This window comes from Prionailurus bengalensis, chromosome A3 (genome assembly GCF_016509475.1).
Source record: "Prionailurus bengalensis isolate Pbe53 chromosome A3, Fcat_Pben_1.1_paternal_pri, whole genome shotgun sequence".
Classification (NCBI taxonomy): Eukaryota; Metazoa; Chordata; class Mammalia; order Carnivora; family Felidae; genus Prionailurus; species Prionailurus bengalensis.
The window spans coordinates 35,065,423-35,092,407 of NC_057354.1; the positions used below are offsets into that span (position 1 = coordinate 35,065,423).

Below are 26,985 nucleotides of genomic sequence, written 5' to 3' on the forward strand. Positions count from 1 at the left end.
TTCGAAATGATAAATCTCCAAGAATGTTAATGTTTTGTGTGGATTTAACATTAATTCAAATTAATGAGAGACCATATGATTGCTATTATAGCATATTATTTCAAAGCTGCACAGTTCAAGTTCACATCAAATAACACCAAATTCTGGAGACTTTCAGAGCACTGGCTCATGGCCCATGTGATGGAATTGAAAGTAGTTCATGGATAATATGTACACCTGAGAGTAGGGGTAAGAAATAAAAGTGATAGAGGGGAGGAAGACATTATCAAAGGCTTGTGAACCATGATAGGGGAGCCTCTGAAGAATGTTCAATGGCAGGTCAGCATTAGGCTTTTGTTAAAGTTTGAATCATGAGAAAGTTGATATTAGACTAAGGATATGTGGGTTTCAGATATTTTTGGAACATTCCCCTCATTTCTCATTAGACTTTGGATGTAAACAATAAAAGCTTTCATGATTTCGAAGTGCCTTTAGGTTCTTGTTTTGTTTATTGTTTTGTTTTTGAAGTGTTCGTTAACTGTCTTGGAAGAGAACCATAAAATATGTGGCCTAATAACTAGCAAGAAGGGTGGATAGAAGCTCAGTCCAGATGTGGGATCTGAGACTGGGGTGGGGGGGATTTTCTTAGCACAGCACACTTGTGGTAAAATACGTTGGGGAAAACATGAATTAGATGAAGTTAAATACATTTATTTGCTGTGGGACCACTTAGAGCCTTAAAGGCATTAATTGCGTGTTATGAACCGCTAATATAAATTTTAGGTACGCAGTGTATCCCAGACTTGTTTCATCACTAAAGAACTTTCGATCTGGAAACAGTCATTCAATTCCATCTGGTATCCAAAGAATGTGTATCAGTTATCTACTGCCACAATAATGCTGTGTAACAAGGAACTACAAAATATAAAACCTCAGTAGAACACAATAGTAAAAATGCATTTAGCTTACACGTTGGGGGTTCAGCTAATCTCACATGTCTGTGGTCAGCTGTGGGTTGGGCATGTAGCTCCTCTGATATTAGCTGTCTTTGCTCCCATGTCTGGAGGCTCAGCTGGCTGTTGACTGATCTAGGATGGCTTTAGGGAGACTCAGATGACTCATCTCTGCTACATAGGTCTCTCATCATCAAGCACACTAGACTTAGCATGTTCTCCTGGCCATGACAAAGGAGCAAGAATGAGAAATAGCCCAGTAGTATATGCACTTTTCAAGCATTTGCTTGTATGATGTTTGCTGATATCTTGTTGACCAGAAAAGGTCACATGACCAGTCCCAGAGTGGGAGGGCACTACAAGGTTACATGGCAGAAGGTGTAGATACAGGAAGGGAGAATAATCACACTCTTTTGGCAATCAGACTACCTGAGAACCCAACTTGAGAATTGCTGGGTGAGATCACAGTCAACTGAGAGTAAGGAATGAGGTCAGATTGTTTCTCAATGCCATGACCACAGATTGTACTTTTAATTTTGATAAGCAGTCTCCCCAGCAGATGTCCAGGCCATGTCAAGTGAGAGTTCATCTGGTTCTGCACAGGACTTTTATTATCTTTCTGTGGAATCATTTCAGGGCTGAAAGGATTGTGGACATTATTAGCTCCTTCTGGTTGCATCATGTTGGAAATGAGGAAACAGAGGCCCAGAGAGGTTAATTGACCAAACTAAATACACACAGCTACCTAGAAGCAAAGCTGAGCCTTGAACCCAGATCCTCCCTCAAGCTATTTGGGTTTTAATTACCTCAAAGTAGCTTTTTTTATTGGAGGGGAAGGGGCAAGACAAAATGGGGTTGGAAGGGACCAACATTTCTTCACAATCTCTATGAACAAATAACATTCCTTCAGGAGGGACTAGAGCATAAATAATTTTTAAAATAGATGTTAGAGGTCTTCAGAGGGGCAAAGTGGATACTTAAACCCTGAGTGGTTGCTGACTGTTGTGACTGGGGATCCATGTTTTTGGAGGAAAAGTTGGAGATGGAAGAAAAATTTGAAGTGGGAAGGGGCCCTCGACTGGATAAGTCATTTCACTTATCAGAGCCTGTTTCCCACCTGTGAACATTAGAAAAGAAGAGCAAAATATGGAATGCTTCAGAAGTTTGCACAGGGTCCATGCTAATCTTTGTATCACTCCTGTGTTACTATCTGTGCTGCCGAAGAGTCTTGGAGATTCCTGGTAGTGTGTTTTCATTTTAGGAGTTTTTTCTCTCTTCCGCCTCCCTCCCTCCCCCCAAGAATTTCTGCTGCATCAGACAGAAGTCAGCAGAGGACTTCTGAGAAGAGAGGAAAGAATTTGTGTTCTGGCTCCTACTTTGTCAGACAGCAGATAAAATCGTGAAGGCATATCTAGCCTTCCAGAATAGAGCTACATTAACACCTAATTTAGCTCACAGTGGTGGGGAACAATTCATTCTACGTTAAGTAAAATCTTGATCATGAAATTCTACCCATTTAAGCATTGTCCAGTAAACTTGCTATTTTTATGATGGAAATGCTTTCAGAATGTTGCATCTATTTCCCAGATTTACTGAACAGAATCACTGAAACTTCTCAGCATCATTTTTTTCAGACCACAGTGATTGAACTGTGCAGTAATTAAGCAGTGCGCCTTGTAAAGGGCCGTGTAAGTGAGTCATTATTGCTGTTTGCTTGGGGGCTGCTGAGGATGTAGGGCTGCCATGAAAGTAGGTTTTGACAGATCTGCTTTGTATTTTATTTTCAGAGTGTTTCTCTATACTACCTCATTGCCAGTTGATGTTTAGGCTGTATTTTCGGGCTGCTCAAACACAAGAGTTGTTCTTAGATCTACTCCTTGACCATCTCCTGTTCTCCATGCTACAGGGCACCATGTTTCCCGAGCTCCCTGGCTGCCTGGTGTGCAAGGGGAGACAAAAGGGTATCTCTCCTTGTTTCTCTCTGTTTATTTGGTATCTCTAGGAACAGCTGTGTGTCTCTTGCCCAGCTTCTGCCCCCACCAGACTGCCCTCCGGCTCTTCCACAGCAACCTATGCTGCTGTTCTAGTCTTGGCCAGTTGGGCCCAGTCTCCTGGCTTTCAAAACCCCACTTCCTTCCCTTATCCCTCTGGCCTACACAAGCTAGCAGCACCCCATGGTTGCTGATGTCCAGGCTGCCTCTCTGTTCCCTCTGTGTCCTGTCAGCCATTCTGTCACTCTGAAACCCATCCCTTGGTTTGAAAAATGTAAAGTAGCTTGTGTTACCTGGTTGTCTTGGAGAAGTTCATGGAGGTTGTTTTCTGTCACAGCTCTCTCATTCTAAATCACTTATTGAGGTCTACTGTGAGGACAAAGAAATACAGACTCCAGCGACCAGTAGAGCAGAATGATTTATAGCCTGGGCTCATGGCATCAGAATGCTTGGGTTCAAATACCAAGGCTGTGTAACTCTGGGCAAGTTTCTCAACCTCTCTGAGACTCACTTTTTTTTCATCTGAAGAATGAAAGTAATTAAAGTCCCTGTGCCGGGGCACCTGGCTGGCTCTGTCAGCAGACCATGCAACTCTTGATCTTAGAGTCGTGAGTTCAAGCCCTACGTTGGGCATGGATCCTGCCTAAAAAAGAGAGAGAGAAAAAATAAAGTCCTTATGCTTTCTCCTTAGATCAACACCTAAGAAGGAGAAAGGAAGGATCTGGGACTGGGGAAGAGGGAGAAGTTGAGTTGCAAGGCCATCTCAACAGAAGCCTTAGACCCCAGAGTAGCTCAGAGTAGTGCTTGAGCTTGGATGGAACAGCTTTCTTCAGCTGAGGGCTGTTGTCTGTGTTGTGCCTGCAGGATTGGCAGCAGCGGGGAAATCAGCTCTTTAGTCCCAAGACATTGCAGTGTCTATGGCACATCTCCGGGTGTGTAATTGTGAAAGAGAAGTAATTAATCCACAATGAGTGTATTGCCCGGTGCCCAGGGCGTGGTGAACGCTCAATCTTATCATTATTAATAAGTTAAATATAGCCAGTAAATGGACTTTACGATGTCTAGTTTAGCTATTCAGAGTTTTTAGTGACTTCCTTGCTGTGACTCTATCCTAGAGGGTCCCGACGAGCTAGGTAAGTGGTCTGTGGATAATAGTGTTCTATGGCTTCTACATACACACAGTTACCACCATTAGACTTTTATATTAATGGTGGTAAGATTTTAAACCATGGCTTATGTGTAGGTCCTTAAATCTTTTTTTTTTTTCTTTCTTTCTTTCTTTCTTTCTTTCTTTCTTTCTTTCTTTCTTTCTTTCTTTCTTTCTTTCTTTCCTACTGTCACATACTTTTATTTTTTTAATTTAAATCCAAGTTAGTTAACATATAGTTTAATAATAATTTCAGGAATAGAATTTAGTGATTCGCCACCTACATACAATACCCAGTGCTCATCCCAACACGTTTCCTCCTTAATACTCCTGACCCCTTTAGCCCTTCCCTACTAACACCCACCAGCAACCCTCATTTTGTTCTCTGTATTTAAGAGTCTCTTATGATTTGTCTCCCTCTCTGTTATTATATTATTTTTGCGTCCATTGTGTTCATCTGTGTTGTATCTTAAATTCCACATGTGAGTGAAATAACATGGTATTTGTCTTTTTCTGACTTATTTCACTTAGCATAATACACTCTAGTTCCAGCCACGTTATTGTAAACAGCAAGACTTCATTCTTTTTTTTATCACTGAGTAATATTCTATTCTATATATATATATACACACACACACACACACACACACACACACACATACACACACACACACACCATATCTTCTTCATCCATTCATCAGTTGGTGGATATTTGGGCTCTTTCCATACTTTGCCTGTTGTCAGTAGTGCTGCTATAAACATTGGGGTTCATGTGCCTCTTCGAATCAGCACTCCTGTATCCTCTGGATAAATACCTAGTAGTGTAATTTCTGGGTCATAGGGTAATTCTATTTTTAATTTTTTTATATATGAAATTTATTGTAAAATTGGTTTCCATACAACACCCAGTGCTCATCCCAGCAGGTGCCCTCCTCAATGCCCATCACCCACCTTTCCCTCCCTCCCCCCCCCCCATCAACCCTCAGTTTATTCTCAGTTTTTAAGAGTCTCTTATGGTTTGGCTCCCTCCCTCTCTAACTTTTTTTTTTTCCCCTTCCGCTCCCCATGGTCTTCTGTTAAGTTTCTCAGGATCCACATAAGAGTGAAAACATATGGTATCTGTCTTTCTCTGTATGACTTATTTCACTTAGCATAACATTCTCCAGTTCCATCCATGTTACTACAAAAGGCCATATTTCATTCTTTCTCATTGCCAAGTAGTATTCCATTGTGTATATAAACCACAGTTTCTTTATCCATTCATCAGTTGATGGACATTTAGGCTCTTTCCATAATTTGGCTATTGTTGAAAGTGCTGCTAGAAACATTGGGGTACAAGTGCCCCTATGCATCAGCACTCCTGCATCCCTTGGGTAAATTCTAGGCAGTGCTATTGCTGGGTCATAGGGTAGATCTACTTTAAATTTTTTGAGGAAACTTTATACCATTTTCTAGGGTGGTTGTACCAGTTTGCATTCCCACCAGCAATGCAAAAGGGTTTCTCTTTCTCCACATCCTCGCCAACATCTGTTATTGCCTGAGTTGTTAATTTTAGCCATGCTGACAGGTGAAGGTGATATCTCATTGTGGTTTTGATTTGTATTTCCCTGATGATGAGTGATGTTGAGCATTTTTTCATGTGCCTGTTAACCATCAGGATGTCTTTTTTGGAAAAAGTGTCTTTTTATGTCTTTTGCCCATTTCTTCACTGGATTATTTATTTTTGGGTTTTGAGTTTGATAAGTTCTTTCTAGATTTTGGATACTAACCCTCTATCTGATATGTCATTTGCAAATATCTTCTTCCATTCCATCAGTTGCCTTTTAGTTTTGCTGATTGTTTCCTTCACTGTGCAGAAGCTTTTTATCTTGATGAGATCCCAATAGTTCATTTTTGCTTTTGTTTCTCTTGCCTCCAGAGACATGTCAAGTAAGAAGTTGCCGTAGCTGAGGTCAAATAAGTTGTTGCCTATTTTCTCCTCTAGGATTTTGATGGCTTCCTGTCTTAAGTTTAGGTCTTTCATCCATTTTGAGTTTATTTTTGTGGATGGTGTAAGAAAGTGGTCCAGGTTCATTTTTCTGCATGTCACTGTCCAGTTTTCCCAACACCATTTGCTGAAGACACTGTCTTTTTTCCATTGGGTATTCTTCTCTGCTTTGTCAAAGATTAGTCGGCCATATGTTTGTGGGTCCATTTCTGGGTTCTCTATTCTGTTCCATTGATCTGAGTGTCTGTTTTTGTGCCAGTACCATACTGTCTTGATGATTACAGCTTTGTAATGCATCTTGAAGTCCCAGATTGTGATGCCTCCAGCTTTGGTTTTCTTTTTCAGAATTGCTTTGGTTATTCGGGGTCTTTTCTGGTTCCATGCAAATTTTAGGATTGTTTGTTCTAGCTCTGTGAAGAATGCTGGTGTTCTTTTAATAGGGATTGCATTGAATATGTAGATTGCTTTGGGTAGCATTAACATTTTAACAATATTTGTTCTTCCAATCCATAAGCATGGAATGTTTTTCCATTTTTTTGTGTCTTCTTCAATTTCTTTCATAAGCTTTCTATAGTTTTCAGTGTATAGATTTTTCACCGCTTTGGTCAGCTTTATTCCTTGGTTTTTATGGTTTTTAGTGTAATTGTAAATGGGATTTATTCCTTGATTTCTCTTCCCGTTGTTTCATTATTCATATATAGAAATGCAACCGATTTCTGTACATTGATTTTATATCCTGCGACTTTGCTGAATTCATGGATCAGTTCTAGCAGTTTTTTGGTGGAGTCTTTTGGGTTTTCCACATAGAATATCATGTCATCTGTGAAGAGTAAATGTTTGACTTCCTCGTTGCCAATTTGGATGCCTTTTATTTGTTTGTGTTGTCTGGTTGCTGAGGCTAGGACTTCCAGTACCATGTTGAATAACAGCGGTGAGAGTGGACATCCCTGTCGTGTTCCTGACCTTAGGGCAAAAGCTCTCTGTTTTTCCCCATTGAGGATGATATTAGCTGTGGGTCTTTTATATATGGCCTTTATGATCTTGAGGTATGATCTTTCTATCCCTACTTTATTGAGTGTTTTTATCAAGAAAGGATGCTGTATTTTGTCAAATGCTTTCTCTGCATCTATTGAGAGGATCATGTGGTTCTTATCCTTTAATGTCTTTACCCACATTAATAAAATTCCCCAAGGTATTCAAGGAATTTACATCAAATTTGATAAGAAAGAATACAGCTTTAATTTTTGGAGCACTCATTAGGTAGCCACTGTGCTAAGCATGTATTACCTCATCATTACTGGATGACTCTCTAGGGTCCACAGATTCCCACTTTCTGTGGAGGACCTGAGGTCAGTGAGGTTAAGTCATCTGCCCTAGGTTACCCAGCCACAAAGTGGCAGCTAAATTCCCTCTTGGGGCTGCAGCCTCAGACTCCTGCAAACCGACGCTTTTAACTAAACATTTCAACAATTTAAACAGCAGTAGGGGAAACCTACTCTTCTGAAAATAACTCTAGCAAAGTGTAGGTGTTGTTTTGGTAGAAACATTTCAGCTGCTGCCATAAAAATCTTCTCCCAAATGGCTTTGTGAGAGCAAAGCTGTGCAGCCTCTGCTTGTGTTTATGATGTGAGCCTTATGGCTCAGCCACAACACAAATGATTTGTTTTCCTGGCCTTGTTGGCGAAGCAATTTGATTTCTGGATTTCCCCGAGGAAGAAGCCTACACAAATAAATTTCTTTATAATTGCATGTTTAAAGAGGGGCCATGAGGAACAGTTAAGATGGGGAGCCAGATATGTTTTCATTTGCTAAGTGATACAGTAAGGGAGGTACCTGAGCATGGATGGAATTCATCTGGTAGTTTCACTTCCCGATATTTGACTCTCTGCTCTTTATTAGGAAATGATCAGATAATCAACTAAAGCCCCACAAGCAAAATGGGTGTTTACGTAAGTGGGTGTTCATCATTGTTGGGGAATAGCAAAGTAGGTTGCTTGCTTTCTTTCTTTCTTTCTTTCTTTCTTTCTTTCTTTCTTAAATTCAAATCCAAGTTAGTTCATATATACTGTAGGTTGCTGTTTCTTTTTATGTAAAATAAAGCAATGCCTCCTTTTCTTTGTAAAAGGTAATTTTTCAAAATAGGGTTGATGGTGTTGAGAAGTCTGGAAAGATATAAGGTAAGGGATTTCTAAAAGTGTGTTCTGTGGAGCCCTATTTGGTGTCGCAGTTAGGATTCATTTTGACTGTTTATAACAGGAAATGTAAAATAGCAATGACTTAAGATGGAAAGTTCACAGCAAATTCAGTTAGACACGCTAACGTGTCCTGCAGTGATCAGGAGCCCAGATTCCTACCTTTGTGTCCTACCATTCTAGCCATGTGGCTCCCTTTTCAGGGTCCCTCGGGGCCAGGTTAGTTCAGGCCCTCGTGTCCACAGCCCAGATGTGCAGCAAAAGGGAAGTAGTGAGAAGAAAGGAGCCTTCTCAGTTGAGAGGCAGCCCCCTCAAATTCTGCAGCCTTCCTGGAAGTTCCTTATGGCACTTTCATTTGTGCTTTGTTGGCCAGCATTCACGTACATAGTCACACCTACCTGCAAGACAGCCTGAAAATCTAGTCTTTCGTTGAGCACACTTGAGGTTGTCTTACTGACGGAGAAGAGAATGGACATGGAGTAATCATTAGCAGTTGTGCCACATTTGGGATGGTAATAATAATGCCTTGGCCAGAACTTTTGACATGTTGGAGTTACAAACAAACAGGTGAATTTTGTTGGCGTGGTGTCCGAATAAGCCACGGGGTCTTCAGTGGGCTGATGTTCATCAGAATATAGACTTCCTGAATGTGGCCCCCTTACTAGAGGAAATAATGTCTGGCCCCCTTTACTGGAGGAAATAATGTCAAGTAAGCACACTTACTTCATGTCATTCAACAAATATTGATCAACTACTATGTGCCATGTATTGTGCCAGATCTTAGCAGCATGTGGGAACTAGAGTGACATTTCACGCATATATTTGATTACCCAGCTGGAGATAAGACTTTTGTGTAGGTGGGTCTGTGACATCACTTGTTGCTCTTTGGGACAATGGTATTGCTCCATTTCCTGTGAAACTATCAGGGAGTAAGACACATGACACAAATAGGCTATAGCTCAGTCATGCCCACTTACTCTTCCTCACTTTTGTCAAGACTAATAAAAACCCTATGGACAAGCAGTCACACGTAAGGAGAGAGTGGTTTGAGCCAGCCAATAGCAAACATAATAACTGGTGACTGTTTATTGGTTGATTCCCCTTATCTTAGTCTGTAAAAGTGTTCTATTCATAGGTACTGTGGAATGTCAGAATAAATTATCAACACTTTAAAACATGATGACAGTCATTAGAAAGAAGTTTCTGTATGTGTTTTCAGTGCCCCTTCAGTCATCTGCTGTAGGTGCTTTTGCTTTTAATCTTCAGTTTGCTTCAGGTGGGGCAAAGGGTAGAAATGATGCTATTTCTTGGCTGATAGACTCTGAAACATTGCCCTTGTTACGGCCCTCTGAAATCAGTCTCCTTATCCTAAAATGGGCATGTGGTGATACCCATGTCAGTGCGTTGCAGAAGTCATGTAAAGGTCACATATGACTATGACTCATAACATCTAACATTGACATGGCACTAGCCCTGAGTACAGTTTTCAACAAACCTATGAGGTAGGGCACTGTTAATCCCATTTGTAAATGATGTAACTAAGGGACAAAAAGGTTAAGTAACATGCCAAGGTTTCACAGACCTGAGGTTTTGCACACACATACCTGGCCCCATGGTCCTGTTTGAAGAACTGCCTCAGAGGTGTGAGTGTGTAGTCATTTAAAAAACGAGAGAAGTAAAGGTCTAATTTGACAGAATTGAGAGGGATGGGAACAATGACTTAGATTTTAAAAATTAGCTTTGGACTCTTCATACAGAGCCTGCCCTGGAAATTTACATAGCTATTTCTTGCAGGTACATTTGACATTCAGAAGCAATCAGATTGTATTATCTGTTCTTGGAGGGATTACTGGCTCTGTGCATCTTGAAGGTTACATTTGCAATCATCATTAATTTCATTGTTAACCATTTTCCTTCACATTAGATACAGGGTCATTTCTTCTTCTTTTCTAGTTGGGTTCCAGCAGAGATGATAATTTGTGGGATTCAATGGGACAATTAAAGTTTATTGTTCAGGAAGCCACATTAGGCACAGACAGTGAAGTCGCCTTTAGGAGCTTGGCCAAACCCTGTGGAGAGCTAAACCAGTATCACAGAGCAGTATTGTCTGTCCTTCCTCATTTTATTCCAAAATGCCCATTAAACTGGAGTGGGGTGAAGAATAGGGAGTGGCTTCCCGACTACATTCTGTGATTCACTCAAGGGAGTCACACTAAGCTACATGAACATAGGGAGGAAATTCCCCTGGAGCCCAGGTGAGGGAAAATCATATGAAGAAGAAGATAAATAAGGGAGGCTCATTTGCTTTTATATTTGTCTTCATCCATTTGGGTGATAACAAAATACCACAGACTTATGGCATGTTTATAAATGTGGCTTATAAACAACAGACACGTACTTCTCACAGTTCTGGAGGCTGAGAGTCTGAGATCAGGGTGCCTGCTTCGTGGGGTGAAGGCCCACTTCTGGATCGCATACATCTGCTTGTGTCCTCCCATGGTAGAAGGGTCTAGGGAGCTCTCTGGAGCCTCTTTTATAAGGCACTAATCCCATCCATTAAGGCTCCAGCCTCCTGAGCCAGGCACCTCCCAAAGGTTCCACCTCCTAATCCCATCATTTTTGGGGGTTAGGATTTTATGAGTATTGGGGGACACAAAGATTCAGACCATAGCAATATTCAAGCAGATTTTTTATTTAAAAATTTTTAAATATTTTTTAAAATTTATTTTTGAGAGACAGAGAGAGAGAGAGAGAGAGAGCAGGAAAGTGGCAGAGAGAGAGAGGGAGACACAGAATCTGAAGCAGGCTCCAGGCTCTGAGCTGCCAGCACAGAGCCTGACACGGGGCTTGAACTCATGAGCAACAAGATCATGACTTGAGCCGAAGTCAGATGCTTAACTGACTGAGCTACCCAGGTGCCCCTCAAGCAGATTTTTTAAAAGCCATTGTGTGTAAGTGGCTCTGATTTAAGCAAAAAGTCATTTACTGGAGCCATATCAAGAAAACAGCCATTTTGGGGATGCTACATGGATCGGGCAGAATGTTAAAATGTTGGAGGAGCCATATGCCTGGTTGTAAATACATTTTGGTTGGTGTCATATGGAAAAGGAATGGCATCCTCATTTTAAACTCTTAGTAATTAAAATATTGGGATCTTTTAAGTAGAGAGGGAAGGAATAGATAATGGAATTCAAGACAGTGCACTTGACTTTCTGGCTTCCAGAGGATCACATGGGTTTAAAACACTTTTCAATTGGCTACATTTTTAAATAAACAAAACAAAACAGAAGGAGCATTTCTTTTTCCCTATACAGGAGCCCATGAAGAAATCTTTTTACCTTATAATTCACAGGCCAGAGGATCAAGTTTGAATATATCATTATTTATATCATTAATCCCTACACTATGGTATTTCCCAAGTATCAGTCATTTATGCTTTGTACCATGAATATATTCCACCTGTATTATTTAATGCTTTTCACTTTTTTGGTCACAAATAAATGTACTTAAAAAGAAAACATTAAATCACTACCTTTTTTTTTTTTTACATTCATTTATTTTTGATAGAGTGAGACAGAGCGTGAGCAGGGGAGGGGCAGAGAGAGGGAGACACAGAATCTGAAGCAGGCTCCAGGCTTTGAGCTGTCAGCACAGAACCTGACATGGGGCTCAAACCCACAAACCGTGAGATCATGACCTGAGCTGAAGTCAGACACAACTGACTGAGCCACCCAGGCACCCCTAAATCACTACCTTAAATGGAAAACTCTAGGTGCCAGAAATAGTAGAGACATCCAATAAAAGGTAAAAAATGAAAACCAAATAGTGTCATTCAATCCTAAGTAGATGCCAGTGTTTGCCCCAAACCCCTGAGTCAAAGTCCTGCCCTTGCTTTATTGAGAGACAGTGAGAGACAGAGAGATACAGAGAGAGAGAGAGAGAGAGAGAGAGAGAGAGAGAGAGAGAGAGAAGGGGAGGGGAGGGGAGGGGAGAGAAGGGAGGGGAAGGCAAGGCAAGGCAGAGGCAGAGGCAGAGGCGAGGGGAGGGGAGGGAAGGGAAGAGAAGGGAAGGGAGAGATAGTCACTTTTCCTGCTGGGAGATTCTGTGTTATTTTAGGTTCAATCCTTATACTACCTCAAATCATCCTGCAGTTTACCCGTGGCAGTGGCTCCTACAGCCTGGGAATCTCTTGTCTAAAATATGAAGATGTTGTGCTGCCTTCAGAATTATCTTGGGGAAAGTGAAGCAGAGGAATGTTGAAATGAATTCAGGCTTGTATTAGTTCAGCCAATCCAAGTAAAGCTATTGTCTGAATTATTAACCCTAAAGTATTCATCTGGTCCTTAGAAAACCTTTCAGATTGCTCTGTGGAAAGGACCATGGGTAATTTTTACCTAAGTTGTTATCTTTAGAGGAAGGTGTGGTTATCCCTGGACTTTAAAACAGACTACTTAGAAAATGGCCCTAAATGAGCCTTGCTTCATCCTTGACACATACCCGTTGGTTTGAAATATCAGACAGCTTTGGACCTCTTTCAAACACCCGTTATAGGATCATTGGGACTAATGTCCCTTTCTCGGTTACCAAGATGACATTTCCTTATATATGCACTCTCCATGATTAATATAGGATTATTATATTTTTTATTCTGTTGGGAAAAGTAAAAGGTATCTTTTCTTCTCCCAGTTTAACATAAATAAGGAGACTTAGTGTGTTTTCATGTAACGAAAAGGGATCTTCCAATTCACAGACATAATTAGTTATCAATGTGAACAATAAATTAATCTGCATCAGGTTTTGCTGATTATCTGATTGCATAATTTCCACATATTCTGATTACGTTTTTCTGATGTTCTTTATATGAATTCTTAATCAAGATGATTCTATTAGCAGTGTCTCTTCTGTGTACAATGAGTCTTGTAATAGAGCTCAGCTTGATGAAAGTTTTAATAGACTTGAATATGGGGGGAAAAAACTGGCTTCCTCTTTTTTAAAATATTATAGTTAAATGTTAAAATCAAGCATTATAGCTGCAAATAGGCATCAAGATCCTAAACGTGGCTTGTGTGGCTGGAGAAATGTCACCACTGTTTGCTGTTCACTGTGCTGGTGAACTTCAGAAAACTTCTGGTAAGATTTTAGCCTGGTTAGGTGCTCACGGTCAGGCAGAAGTTGGGGCAGATTGTGGGAACCGCTGTTCACACTAACGTTACTGTGGGGTCTGGGTCTCTGAGGGGCTGCCATGCCATTCCAGCCAGGACCGTGTTGTGGGCAGGATCGGCCACTATTTGGTGGCTTAGAGAAAACCACCTTTATTTGCAGATTTCATCGCGTGGTGCCCTGATGCATTGCATTAGTAGATTGTGGCCAGGGCTGATCACTAACAGTTTTGCCGTGGCTTATTTAGATGCAGTCTGTAGTTGTCCTACTCTGTCCCGGGCTCTGTTTTGGAAACCAGATCTAGCTTTAGAAGTGTGGCCTGGTTTTAGGAATAAGATTAGTGAAGGTCAGGATAGTTAGATCCTCAAGGGTGTGGGTCATGTCTGTTTACACATCAGGATACACTTGGCAGGCACTCAGTAAGTAATATGGCAGATCAATGAGGGAACGGAGTTAAACTGGGCAACTGATATTTTTGGCATCATATCATTGTTGCTTGGTGACAGGAAACCACAACAAGATGGGGGGAGGGCAGCGAATGTGTGTGTGTGTGTGTGTGCGCACGCGCATGCACGTGTGTGTTTTATACCTTACTTAAGTAATAGAATCAATGCCAGTTTTTGGAACTAGAAGAGAATACAGAGAGTTATCTTGGAGTGACTGGTTTCTCACAATAAGTTTCCCTGACTGAAAAAGATAGTTACAGTCTCTTGAGAGACAGAAAAAAAGATGTCCAGGACTTCTGTTCCTTTCCTTTTTGTGTCTGGCAAGAAAAAAGAGCCTGTGAGACTTAGAATAAAGGGAAGCCATGTGGAAAACAGATAGTTTTCTTCCAGACTTCAGTCTCAAGGATTAGTAGAACATACTAGGAAATAAGGTTCTTTCTCTTGGGAAATTACTAATACTGGCAGCTTGAAATAGCATGAAAAAGACTTTTAGTAGCAGCAGGTCTTCAGATAGTTTGCTAGAGAGTCAAAGGGCCCAAGTTGAGTGAAAGCAGAAAGAAAGCCAGAATTATATCGGAAAGTGATTAAAACAGTGCAGTTCGGAACAGAAAGGCAGCCGACACGTTCTTAGCACCTACTATGTGTCAGGCCGTGGGATATGCATATAAATAGTAAGCACTTTTGAGACAACTGTTATTTGAGATGTCTTATATTTTATAGATACCATTATCCCCATTTTACAAATAAGGAAATTGAAGTTTATAAGGAGTCTGTAATTAATCCAAAACCACTCTAAGAGCTCGTATGTGCAGTGCATCTAGAGTTTGAACCCAGGCCTGATTTCCCCAGGTTAAGCAGTCCCTTGCCTTTCTTATAATTGTATTCTATATTTAGCAATTATCCCGAGTGGTTCATAGCTTTTACCATTTTTAAGGAAAGAGTTCTATTTTTATAGGGAAGGTAACGTTGGATTGTGGATTCAGTGTTTTGCATTTTAGCTAAGCTGTACCCGGGTGTGTCTGTGTGTTTTCATGGAGGTGGGGAGTGCTGGGGCAGGGGGATATCCAGGTGGTCCACATCCTTAATATTTGAAGTGTGGTTCCCAGACCAGCTTCATTGGCATCACCTGGGAGTTGGCTAGAACCATAGAGTTCGGGCTCCACTGCAAACTTCCTGAATGACTGTCTGCATTTTTAACAGAATCCTTAGGTACTGTGTGTGCAGGTGAAAGTTTCAGAAACTCTGGCCCCAACCACTGTACTTTTGAGGCAGCTGTCTGAGTGGTTGGCATGCTGTGCAAAAGCAGTAATATTAGTGATGGTAATAATTTATTATCCCAGTTTGTTGAGTGCCTCCTATATACCAGATGATATGCTGAGTATTTGTCGTAGATTTTCTTATTTTAAAATTTTCAGTGACCCTGTGAGGTGGGTATTTCTGTTCCTATTTTAGAGACGAGAAAGCAGAGCTGTAGAGAGGTTAATAAGTAACTTGGACAAAATCAGAGAGCTCCGATGTGAACCCAGGTGTATCCAATTCCAGGCTGATACCCTTAACCACCATTTGATGCTGTCCAGCTTACCTTAAAAGCCAGGCTCTGTTAGTTACCAACATCAGGACGGTGATGGTAGGGAGGTCTGACTCACGGCGTAGAGCACTGCTAGTTCACAACCTCTGTTCTGCGAAGTGAATCGTGTTTTATTGACTCTAAAGAGTGGGACAAAAATGAAGTTCTCTGTCTTGAATAATATCTGGCAGTGTTTCTGCTATGCTTTGTGTATTTTTTTCTTGAAGCAGGATAAAATATATAAACAAAAGAACTTAGGAAGCATTTTTGTTTGTGGATTCCATTCTAACTTTAAACATAACTATTTCAATTTTTACTGATAATTAGCTATGATTTAGTGATACTGATAATATTGAAAGAGGACATTTATAGGGATAACCAGTGATGCCATGAAAGACGTTGATTGCAGCTAACAAAGAGGGGAACATTGGTGAGTATATAAGTTCATATGATCTTTTTAAAAAAATTGTTTTAATATTTATCTTAGAGGGCAGGAGTAGGGGAGGAACAGAGAGAGAGCGCGCACAGGAGTAGGGGAGGGACAGAGAGAGAGAGAGAGAGAGAGAGAGAGAGAGAGAGAATTTGAAGCAGGCTCCAGACTCCAGGCTGTCAGCACTGAGCCTGACGCGGGGCTTAAACCCATGAACCGTGAGATCATGACCTGAGCCAAAGTTAGACGCTTAACCGACTGAGCCACCCAGGTGCCCCAAAGTTCATATCTTTAATTTTAGTTTATTTCTTCAAAGACTTTTTTTCTTGCTTTTGTCCTTTTTTTCATGATTCAGTAGGTGGTTGGTCTAGGCAGACGGAGTTGGCAGTGTTTGTTAGGATGTCCTTACCATGCTTTAAAATAATCCTCTCTGCTAAGTTATCTTTTGTTCCCTAGAACAATGCATTGACTTTACCTTGAGTATACAGAGTCCTTGGCTTTCCATTCCATCTTTACGGAGGTTGAAAGGATCAAGGGTGCTATTATATAATTGTTTTTTTTTTAAATTGTTTTACTTTTTAATCAATAGACTTTTGGGGGAGAAAGGAGGTAGAAGTGTGACGTGTGTGTGTGTGTGTGTGTGTGTGTGTGTGTGTGTGTTGGGATTTTGGGGAGAGGGAGGAGAAAGGAAAGAGGCAGATCTGCCTGAACCTAAAAGTTTTCTTCTTCGTTATGTCCCAGGATATGAACATGCTGATACTTCCTTAAAGTCCTTAGTACTGAGAGTCAAAAAATAGGCTTAATGTACAGTTTAGAGCTACTACGGGGAAAGATGCTGTATAATATATACTAAAGGGAATTGGTAAAGAGTGCTGTTTACCCTGGAAACACAGCCTTCATTCATGTTCACTGGTTTTATGGTATTCCAGTAACACTGTTCTGTTTTGTTGAGGCTGCTTACCTGGCCGTGTCAAATAGGTAAAGCTGTCTCTCTATCAACTCATTAAGAAAAGCCAAAATAGAAGTCTTGTTCTCATTAAACATTCTTACGTTCTTCCTTTCCACACAGTTCTAAAAAAAAACCTGTTTTTTAAGTTCCCAGGCATTTCTGGTGGTGTGCTAGTTAACACTTAACACCTGGCTCTGGGGAGGGGGCAGGAAACTTGGTTCGCACTGTCTGCAGACTGCCATGGTGAGGTGCTCCCACCAGCACTGGACGTGGGAAGAGAGGCCCACCCTTGTTTTTTGCTGGCAGTGTAGCCTAGCTCAGCACACTGCTGATTTTGGCACTGAGAGATTTGAAAGGGAAGAGGCAGTTAGAGGGAGGCAGGAAAACTAAAGAATGGAGAAAGCAATTAGAAACTTCAAGCAAGTTGGGAGGTGGGGGTTTCTGGTTCAAGGGAATTTGAGTGAACGTGTCCATTCTTTTCCCTGGAACTGCAGAGATGAAAACCTTCACGGAAAAGTGGAGAGGGGGTAATCTTCACTGAGAGAAGGAAATGGCTAACCCCTAATTGTTCAGACTCTAAAGCATGTCTGCCAAATTTGGTGATGTTTGGAGCAACTCCAAGGAAGGTTCAAGCACAGTGCCCCGACTGGCGGGGGCTCTGCAAAGCTGAGGCAGAAAGCCCTTACTTGGAACAGAGAGCTTGAAGGCACAGGTGGGTCTCCCCAGAAGCTGGGCTTGCTCCGAGAGTTTGAGGTTTTCTTTGTGTCTTGGGTTATCCGCGCTTTTTTTCTTTCTATAATTTAAGTGTATAAAACTGTCTTTTTGTGTGTGTGATAATTATCACAGTTGTGAGTAATAACAAACCTTATATTCATTGATTTACTAACTTTATACAGTATCTGTTGACTCCTAGATATGAAAATTAAAAAAAAAATGAACAGTCCTACTTCTTCTCATCTTTTCATCCAATCTCTTGGTTATATTGTTGTTTTTATATTAAGATCTATAATTTTCTTTTTGCATAGTTACTATACCTGTATTGACTTTATTTTCTAGATTTATTGAGATAGAAGTGACATATAACATTGTGTAAGTTTAAAATGTACACCTTTAGGGGTGCCTGGGTGACTCAGTCGGTTAAATGTCTTTTTTTTTTAAATATTTATTTTTGAGAGAGCACATGCATGAGTGGGGGGAAGGGCAGAGAGAGGGGGACTACAGGATCAGGATCCCTGACAACAGGGAGCCAGCTCCTTAAGGGGCTGAACTCAGGAACCCGAACCATGAGATCATGCCCTGAGGCGAAGTCAGAGGCTTACTGAGCCACTCAGGCGCCCAAGCATTTGAATCTTGATCTCAGCTCAGGTCTTGATCCTGGGGTTGTTAGTTCAAGCCCTGCATTGGGCTCCTTGCTGGGTGTGGAGCGTACTTAAACAAAATTGAATATAAAGTGTACACCTTCCCCTCCCCTCTTTCTTGAATGTTTTTATTATTGCACTGGTCAATTGAACGTAAAAGGAGAAAATGGAGAGGTTAAAGGTATCAGAGGGCTGTGGTCCTTTTACACACTTCACATGTGTAGTCACAATTTTGTTTATGGCTGTATTTATTGAGTAGGGCTGTATTTATTTTCCAGCTTTAATGAGTCATAATTGGTGTATATTGTGTAGGTTTAAGGTCTACGTGATGATTTGAATACGTGTCTTGTCGAATGACTTTTAAAATAAGGGTCGTTAACATCTTCATCACTTCAAATACTATTTTTGTGTGTGTGTGTGTGTGTGTGTGTGTGTTGTGAGATTTATAACCTTTTCATAACATGCTGTACACCATCATTGCCTGGCTCCATTTCATATTTAAAGTATATTCCAAAAAGGAACAGCAAAGGAAAATATCAAACCAGGAAGCCTGAAAAAATGAAATGATAGGATTTAGATCACCTGGTTATTAGAAACCATAATTGAAATGGGATAGATTCATTCATTAGAAGGAAACTGTTTTGAATATGAGCCACCTAAAAGTGATTACAGGTGAATGCATGCTAAAACTCAGCAGTGGTGGTAATTAATATGAAAGATGGAGTTTTTACTTTTAATTTTGTCTTCTGTGGGCTGAACTGTTTAATTAAACAAACCTGTGTTACTTTCACAATGGTTAAGACATCTCAGCCTATATCCATTTATTATAATGAGACACAGATGGGTGTTCCTCATGGTAAACAGGGACTCTGGTTAGCTCCCTGGTTTTTGCTAAACAGTGGCTAAAAGAACGTGTTGAGATACTGTAATAGCATGATATGTGTCTTGAATTTGTCCAGAGCTTTGGAGTTTGTATTTTTCTTTTTTTAAAGTTATTTGTTTGAGGGAGGGAGGGGCAGAGAGAGGGGGAGACCATCTCAAGCAGGCTCTACACTGTCAGTGAGGAGCCCAATGTGGGGCTCGAACTCACGAACCGTGAGATCGTGACCTGAGCAGAAATCAAGAGTCAGATGCTCAATCGACCGAGCCACCCAGGTGCTGCTGTATTTTTCTTTTGATTCTCATGCAGCCTCATGATATTATTTTATGTGATTTTTATTGCTTGTTTTACAGATGAAGAAAATAAGGCTCAGGGAAATTAAGCTCCTTGCTAAACATCACACCATCCTGTATTCTTTGAATCATTTTTTAAGTAAAATAATTGTTTCTCAATGTATTAGTCTCTTTAATAGAGAATTCTATACGGTAGAATCTATATGAATTAAGGCAATTTAAAAATCATATTCAATATCTTACTGGAAGGATTAGAGGAATGTAACTCATTTTAGGAAGATTTTCGCCTTTAAAATGACATAGTTGGGAAAAATTGCTTGTGTGGAGTAGTGTGCTCTGGAGTAGCTGGGGCGGTTGGACAACAGTTCGGAGTTCACTTAATTATCTCGGTGCAACAGCTGTGAACCACCAGTCTGTTTTGGTTCTATCCTGAAATCCTGCTTCTTCATACAAATGAGGGCGGTAGACTGTGGGGATCTGTGGGGATTACAGGACCCTAAGATTCAAGATAAATGGAAGTGTTTGAAGTGGGAGTCAGGTGTTTACACATGGTCTGCTGGTGGCAGATGACTCCGTTTTCCTCTTTGTGAGTCTGTGTGTCAAAGTGGCTGACCTATGCACATATGGATGCAATTGGTATTGCATTTGGGTGATTTTAATGCTTACACCTGGCTAGATGTTAGTATTTTTGCCTGGGGTGCCCTCCCTGTAGTATACATTGGCTGGATGTTAATATCTGAGGTCTGACATTCGACTTTTGAAGACAAATGGGTAACCATGGTGTAGCCACGTGCCCCCTATCATAACTGTCGAGGTCTAAAGCAACATGTCCAGCTTCTTAAGGATAGATGCCATCCTCTACCTCCTATTTTCCCGTGTAACTTGAATATAGTAGTATGCTTCCATTCCACATGCTTTCATTGAGAAAGGTTTAGCCTGATGATGATGAGTAATATGGAAATGGATCACATTGTAATTTCAGAGCTATAGTGCAAGTTGAGATAGATGGGAAGCCTGATAATAGCTTTTCTAAGTGCTTTGGAAACTAATCACGATGTGAGGTTTGTTGCTTAAAAACTGGCAAGTGGAATTTAGTTATTAGCATTTCCCAAATTAGTCTCCTGAGATACAGTTCTCTCTGAATGGCCCTCGAAGGGTTTCGTGATTAAGTAAGTTTGGGAAGCAATGCAGAAAACTTAATAGATTGAATATGAACATATTAAAAATTCAGAAATCCTGCAGTATAGGATTCTAGTGATGTTCATGTAGGTTGACCATCCTAAAACTTTACCCTGGAATGTTGTTTTGTGAAACGTTTTATGTTCTCTGGCACATGTTGGCAAAAGCTGATTTTTTTTTTTCATTGCCATGCTAGTGCTGATGGGTGGATAAATCCCGTATGTATAAGTATGTGTTAGCATCTTAACATGATGTAGAATTAAAATCCTCTTGATCTATTTAGAGGACAAAAGTCTATTTCACTATCTAGGCAAGGGAGATGATCTCCAGATCTCACTTTGGATATTCTTTTCTTTATATCCACATGACTAGTAACCTGAAAGTTCAAAAAGTTTGATTTCCTTTCTTGAACCCCGTGGGATTATAAAGGAGGAAAACAGGCAAAGGTGGCAGCCAGATGGGGAAGTGGAAACAAAGGTTCTCAGCAACATGTAAGTTACTACATTTCCTCAATTGTGGGCATTGGGTTCTGCTTTCCTTAACGTTTGTATCTTGAATCTTTTGTGGCCTTCCTTATAGAAAAAAACCTAAAGGTTTGTTTTCGGGGAGAGTTCGAGGGTAGGTTGCACATTTTACCCTGCCTGTTGATAAACCCCAATGTCTGATCAAGTGGTACTTCTGGTGTGCAGGGCCTCTTACTCATTCCTGGGCAGCTCCTCGGCAAGATGCCTGTAAAAAGCATTTGCTTGCATTTGTTGTTCTGCTTGGAAGGGTGAACAGCGTCTCTCTTAGCCGCTCTGTCTGGATATTTTGTTGTGGCTGTGGGCACTGTTCGCCTGGCCTCTCACTTTGTGGCCAAGGGGTGGGACTCTGCGGAGAGGACCAGTCTTGTTAACGTTCGTTTGCTGGTGCGGGAGCTTGCTCATCCCCAGCGTCTTGCCCCCCTTCTTCCCTTCTGGAAAGAGTGAGCTTATCCTAAAAAGAGTGGTCGTCCCTGCACTTCTCAGCCTGCATCAGGCATACTCTCGAGAGCCTGCTTCTGACTGGGTGAAGTCTAAATCCTACTCTCTCCTTTTCAGGTAAGAGAACATACTGAAAAATGGCTGTATGAGTGGCAGTTAAGATTTACAAAGGGGGGTAGTTTTGGGTAAGTTTGCTTTTTTTTTTTTTTAAATAGCTTGTAGAAGGGCTACCACAATTTTGCTTTCATGGTCCCTGAAGGGGTAGTGGTAGAAAAGAAAATACTGTTGTCTTTAAATTTCTCACGCCACTCAAACTTTTTTATGAAGATTGTTTTATTTATTATTTTTTTTCTTCAGACTTTCTAATAACGGAGAAACCCAAGACAAAATTAAGACAAAGTGTATTAGACACTGTCTTGCGGTAATTCTGGCATTAGATACGGATTTATTGTCTCTTTAAAAAAAATTCCCTAAATCTAACTGTAACTCAAGTAGGTTTTTCAGTAGGGCATTTCTCATATGATTTGATTGGTAGTATTTTTCTGTGTCATTCAGCATTTTGCAAATCTGTTTTAAAAATTACGTATGTGGGGGCAGGAGGAATATGGGAAATCTCTGTACCTTTCATCCAGTTTTACCTCGAATCTAAAACTACTCTAAAAAATAAAGTCTAGCAAAAAAATTTTTTTAACCAGTCTCTTAAATATTTTCTGTGAATACTTCAGTATGATGCAATAAAGCACAGAGTGTGAACACTGAATATTTTTTCCATCATGCATAAATTGCTACAAAGTTAATTGATTTTTATTTTTTGTAATTAGCAATAAAACTATAGAACCTATTACAATACTATGTTTGGATTTCTACTTTTTTTGTTCAACTGTATTAAGGTAGGCAGAATGATTGTTTTTGAAAGTCTCTTCTTAAATAAGCGAGGATGAAAATTTACTTTGTATCTACTGGAAATGTACTGATCCATTGTCTTGGAAGGTTAATCAGACACTATGTAAAATTCCTTCCTGAAGTAATAGAATGGAAATTAATAACTTCAGATTTGGTTTATGTGTTTGGTGACGGTCTTTTTAAAAACCATTTTCCTGTGATGACCCGTATTCAGGGACAAAGGAGTGATGGTGAAGTATAAAACTTGCAGTTAGCACAGAAGAACTGGCTTCTGATAGCTTTAGAAAAATACTTCATGTTTGTGTACTTTATTTTGTCAGGGATGTTTTAGTACCTTTAAAGACATGTCACAATGAAAAAAGGTGAAACCTTTAGCTTTGCGTGAACCATGACGAGCCACAGATATGAGCATTAAACAGTCTTTATTGTAATGATTGAAATAAACAAAACATCATTAAAATCAATTTTAGACAGATGTGTACATGAATAAAATGTGACCTTCTGTGGCTATTTTTAAGGGGATTGAAGAACTTTCACAGCTGGCTCTTACTGTTGGAACAGACAGCTGCCTGAACTCTTGATTGTTACCTGTTGGAGAAAACCCTTTATACGCTTCTTCTATTGAACAGCAATTACATGCAAAGTGATCCACTCTCCAGAGACAGGCAGAATATTGCAGGATATGAAACCTGGCCAGATGTTCAAAACTGGTTCAACTGTGTTTCATTTTGATAGACTCAGTGGGGGCGGGTGGGGGGGGGCATGCTTTGGGGCTGGAGGTGGTTGTGCTGCACAGGTGGAGGCTAGGACTGAAGCCTCCCAAAGAGGGGCCGTTGTCGGAGGAAGGTGCTTACAGGAGACCAGTGTCCAGGGTTTACTACTCACCTATTTGCCTGTACCTGTCTTCTGTGTCTGAAGTTAAAGCTCTGCTATTGAGGGGTGCCTGGGTGGCTCAGTCAGTTAAGTGTCGGGACTCTTGATTTCAGGTCTTGTCATGATCCCAGGGTCATGGGGTCGGGCCCATGCTGTGTGTGGAGGCTGCTTAAGATTCTCTCTCTCCCTTGCCCTGTGCCGTCCCCTGCGTGCATGTCCTCTCTCCCCTCTCCCCTCCCATCCCCGCAAAACAAAAACTATTGAGAAGCTTTGAGTTATCAAGGCTTGGTCTGCAGGCTTGTAAGCTCGCTCCCTGCGTCTCACACTTGAATGTGAATATGAATCACCTGTGATTGGGTTAAATGGTAAATTCTAACAGCAGGTGTGGGATGAGGCCTGAGATTTTGTAGTTCTAACAAGCCCCCAGGTGTTGCTAATGCTCTGGGTTCAGCGACCACACTTTGCCTGGTGAGGAGCCTCAGTATCAATACCTACTCAGATGGTTATTTTTAACATATTAGACATGGTCTAGTCAGCACCAGCTGATCAGTTTGCAAAGCCAATAACTGAGCATGTGATGGAGGTGAATTGACGAACTGTAGACACTGGCCCCTTCATAGATGATGTAAGTGATGTGTGACCTGCTGGTTTCTCTGGAAGGAACGTGGGGCATTGTAACCTGCGATGAGCTGCTGTAGCAGTTCCTTCCTGGGACTCCTGGTCGCCTGCAGCCCTGCCCCTTGCCCCTTCAGTACAAACCTCATTCTCTGCTGCCACTACCCACACCTCCTCTGCTGCTTCTGCTGTCACTTCCCACCCATTAGGAGCCTTTTACTGCCTTGGGTTTGACTCATGTCTTGGACCTGGGTCTTCTGACAGCATCTTCTGCACAGCCTGGCTTGCAGCTGCCCTACTTCAGCTCACTGATTTTCTTTTTTAATTTTTAAGATTTTATTTTATTAAAAAAATTTTAATGCTTATTTTTGGGAGAGAGAGAGACAGAGTGTGAGTCAGGGAGGGGCAGAGAGGGAGACAGAATCTGAAGCAGGCTCTAGGTTCTGACCTGTCAGCACAGAGCCCAATGTGGGACTTGAACCCACGAACCGTGAGATCATGAGCCAAGGTCAGATGCTGAACCTACTGAGCCTCCCGGGTGCCTTGATTTTTTTTTTTTTTTTTTCAATAATCCCCCACACTCAGCTCGGGGTATGAACTCACAAGCCTGGAATCCGCATTCTCCACTGACTGAGCCAGCCAGATGCGCCTTGCTGATTTTAGATCTAGAAACTGCGGGTAGCTACTTCTCTTGCACTCAACACACAATTTTCCCATGTAATCAACCAGTTTCAGGCAGGTGTGTGTGTATGTGTATGTTTAAAACAGCTTCCATGTCTCAGCTTGTTATATTTGTGCTTTGAATTTTCAACTTAAATGTTCTTCCTGTGTCCTAGATACCATGTAAACTCTTGAAGAGAGTGGGCAGTGGGGTGGCAGTGTGATAGTTTGTATTCTTCAGTAATTCCTTTCCCATTTTCTTCAGTGTTTTAAAGGAGAATGTCACACATTTGGTAATTGGAGTTTTACAATGTAGAACTCTGTTCACCTATATTCCACCATTAATATTTTATATCCTCACATATCCATCTACCTTTCCCTGATCCATCTCACTGTCTTAATTTTGATGCCTTTAAAAACAAACTATAGGCATCAGTTTGCATATTTCAACATGTTTATTTCAACTAGAGCTCAATATTTTTATGTGAAATTAACTTATGATGAAATGCACATATTCTTAATTGTATATAAGTTGAGCTTTTATAAATGCATACACCTGTATAAATCAACCCCTGGCAGGATACAGAACATTACTGTCACTGAGAAAGTTCCTCATGTGCTTTCTCAGCTTGTTTGTGCTTTTGTGACGCTTCCCCCACAAAAGAACTCCTTGATCAAATAAGTGATTGTTGATCAGTTTATTTTTTTCAGACTACACTTTGATCAATTTTACTTCATACACATTTACTCTTACTTTGAAATATAGATTGTATAACACTTTCTAATAAGTTAATATTTAGCTTATTTAGACTAACTCATGGTGCTATTTCTGATAAAAAAAATTAAAGTTTTAACAACAGTAAATTAGAGTATCCAGTTTTTACTTGGCACGAATTATTTCCCAATGACTTGGTTGATTCTTCTAACATTATACAACATGGTTGGTGAGAATATATAAATTGAGATGTGGAAATCTGGAGGTAACCATATTCTAAGATTCTTTGGGTCAACACACCTAATTTCTCTGGCCAGCTGTTTGCTGTGAAGATTTTATTTGAGGATGTATTTACCTCCTCACTAAGCCTGATAGATGTTGGTTCACTTTTTTTTTCCCTCCCAAATCTAGAGGCATTTTTATTTTACCTTTTTGAGTATAGTTGACATACAATGTTGCATTAATTTCAGGTGCACAACATAGCGGTTCACCTCTGTACATGACGCTGTGCTCCCCACAAGTGAAGCTACTATTGGTCACCATGCAACACTACTACAGTCTCTGACCATATTCCCTACGTTTCCTGTACCTTTCATCTCCATGACTTACTCATTCCATAACTGGAAGCCTGTATCTGGAACAGAAAGCTTTGTTCCCAGGACTGTCTTAACTCCTGATGTTCCATTTTTGTATGCTGTTGTGTCTGCTTCACCCCCAATACTTCACGAAGGACAGGATTGATCTGGATCCATGCTGATGTGGATACACAGAGCTGTGTAAAACCTCCACTGTCCAGATGGCAACTTGCTTGAAATGCCAGGTTCTCAGAATGACCTGTAACTAGGAAGCAAAAAAACACCCCACAGTGTCTTTGGTGACAAAGAAGTGGTGTTTTAATATGTACCCGAAAGTAGCCTAGCAGAAAGGGTATGGTCAAAATGAATGAGTTCATAAAGTTGTTCAGGGGCTATAAAGTACTCAAATGGAATTCTTTTAAAGTGCCTTAAAACTTCCATTTTTTACTTTTTCATTCACATTAATCACTGTAACACACTTTAATGGAGCATGTGACTCATGTTCTGAAAGGCCATGTAGCTTCTTCAACTGTTACTTACATTTAGGCATATTTTGCTTTTTCAGTGAATAGTGAACTATAAGCAATGGGTTTATTTGACTGTTTTTGGCTATAAAAACCCAGAGTAAAACTGAGTTAGAGATATGATATGGTAGGTGCTCAGAAGCTTTTTTTTTTTTTTTTTTTTTTTTTTTTTTTTTTTTACAGTCTTGCCCCAGAATACTCGATAGAAATTTATAGTGATTTTTTTAAAGGTACATCATTTAATAGGAAATTTAATAGGAAGTTTGTTTTCTTGCTTGTAAAGGAATGCAATAAAATATCCCAGCAGTTTTTAAAAGCACAATATATGACCCTTAGAACCAAATTGAACAAATACTCAACAGTTATCTACTCAAAAATTTAAACCAGGGGCACCTGGGTGGCCCAGTCAGTTAAGCATCTGACTTTGGCTCAGGTCATGATCTCCCGGTTCAGGAGTTTGAGCCCCATGTTGGGCTCAGTGCAGACAGCTCAGAGCCTGGAGTCTCAGTGGGTCTGTCTCTATCTCTCCCCTCCCCTCTCGCCTCTTCCCACCATCTCTCCCTCTCTCCTCTTGCTCAGTTTTTCCCTTTCTCTCTCAAAATAAGCATTACAAAAACTGAAAAAAAACAAACTTAAACCAGAGATTG

The 26,985-nt window shown here is 40.6% G+C and overlaps 1 protein-coding gene across 10 annotated transcripts in view; it reads left to right on the forward strand.

The window, feature by feature from the left end:
- PLCB4 (phospholipase C beta 4) overlaps positions 1–26,985 on the forward strand; it is a 420,321-nt gene that overhangs the window by 88,947 nt on the left and 304,389 nt on the right. Inside the window, exon 1 of one of the 10 annotated variants that reach the window (XM_043602873.1) lies at positions 21,490–21,590. The exons of the other annotated variants lie outside the window; for them this stretch is intronic. The gene's annotated coding sequence lies outside the window, so the exon portion shown is untranslated. Of the gene's footprint in view, positions 1–21,489; positions 21,591–26,985 lie in introns of those variants that run through there. 10 annotated transcript variants of the gene reach the window in all.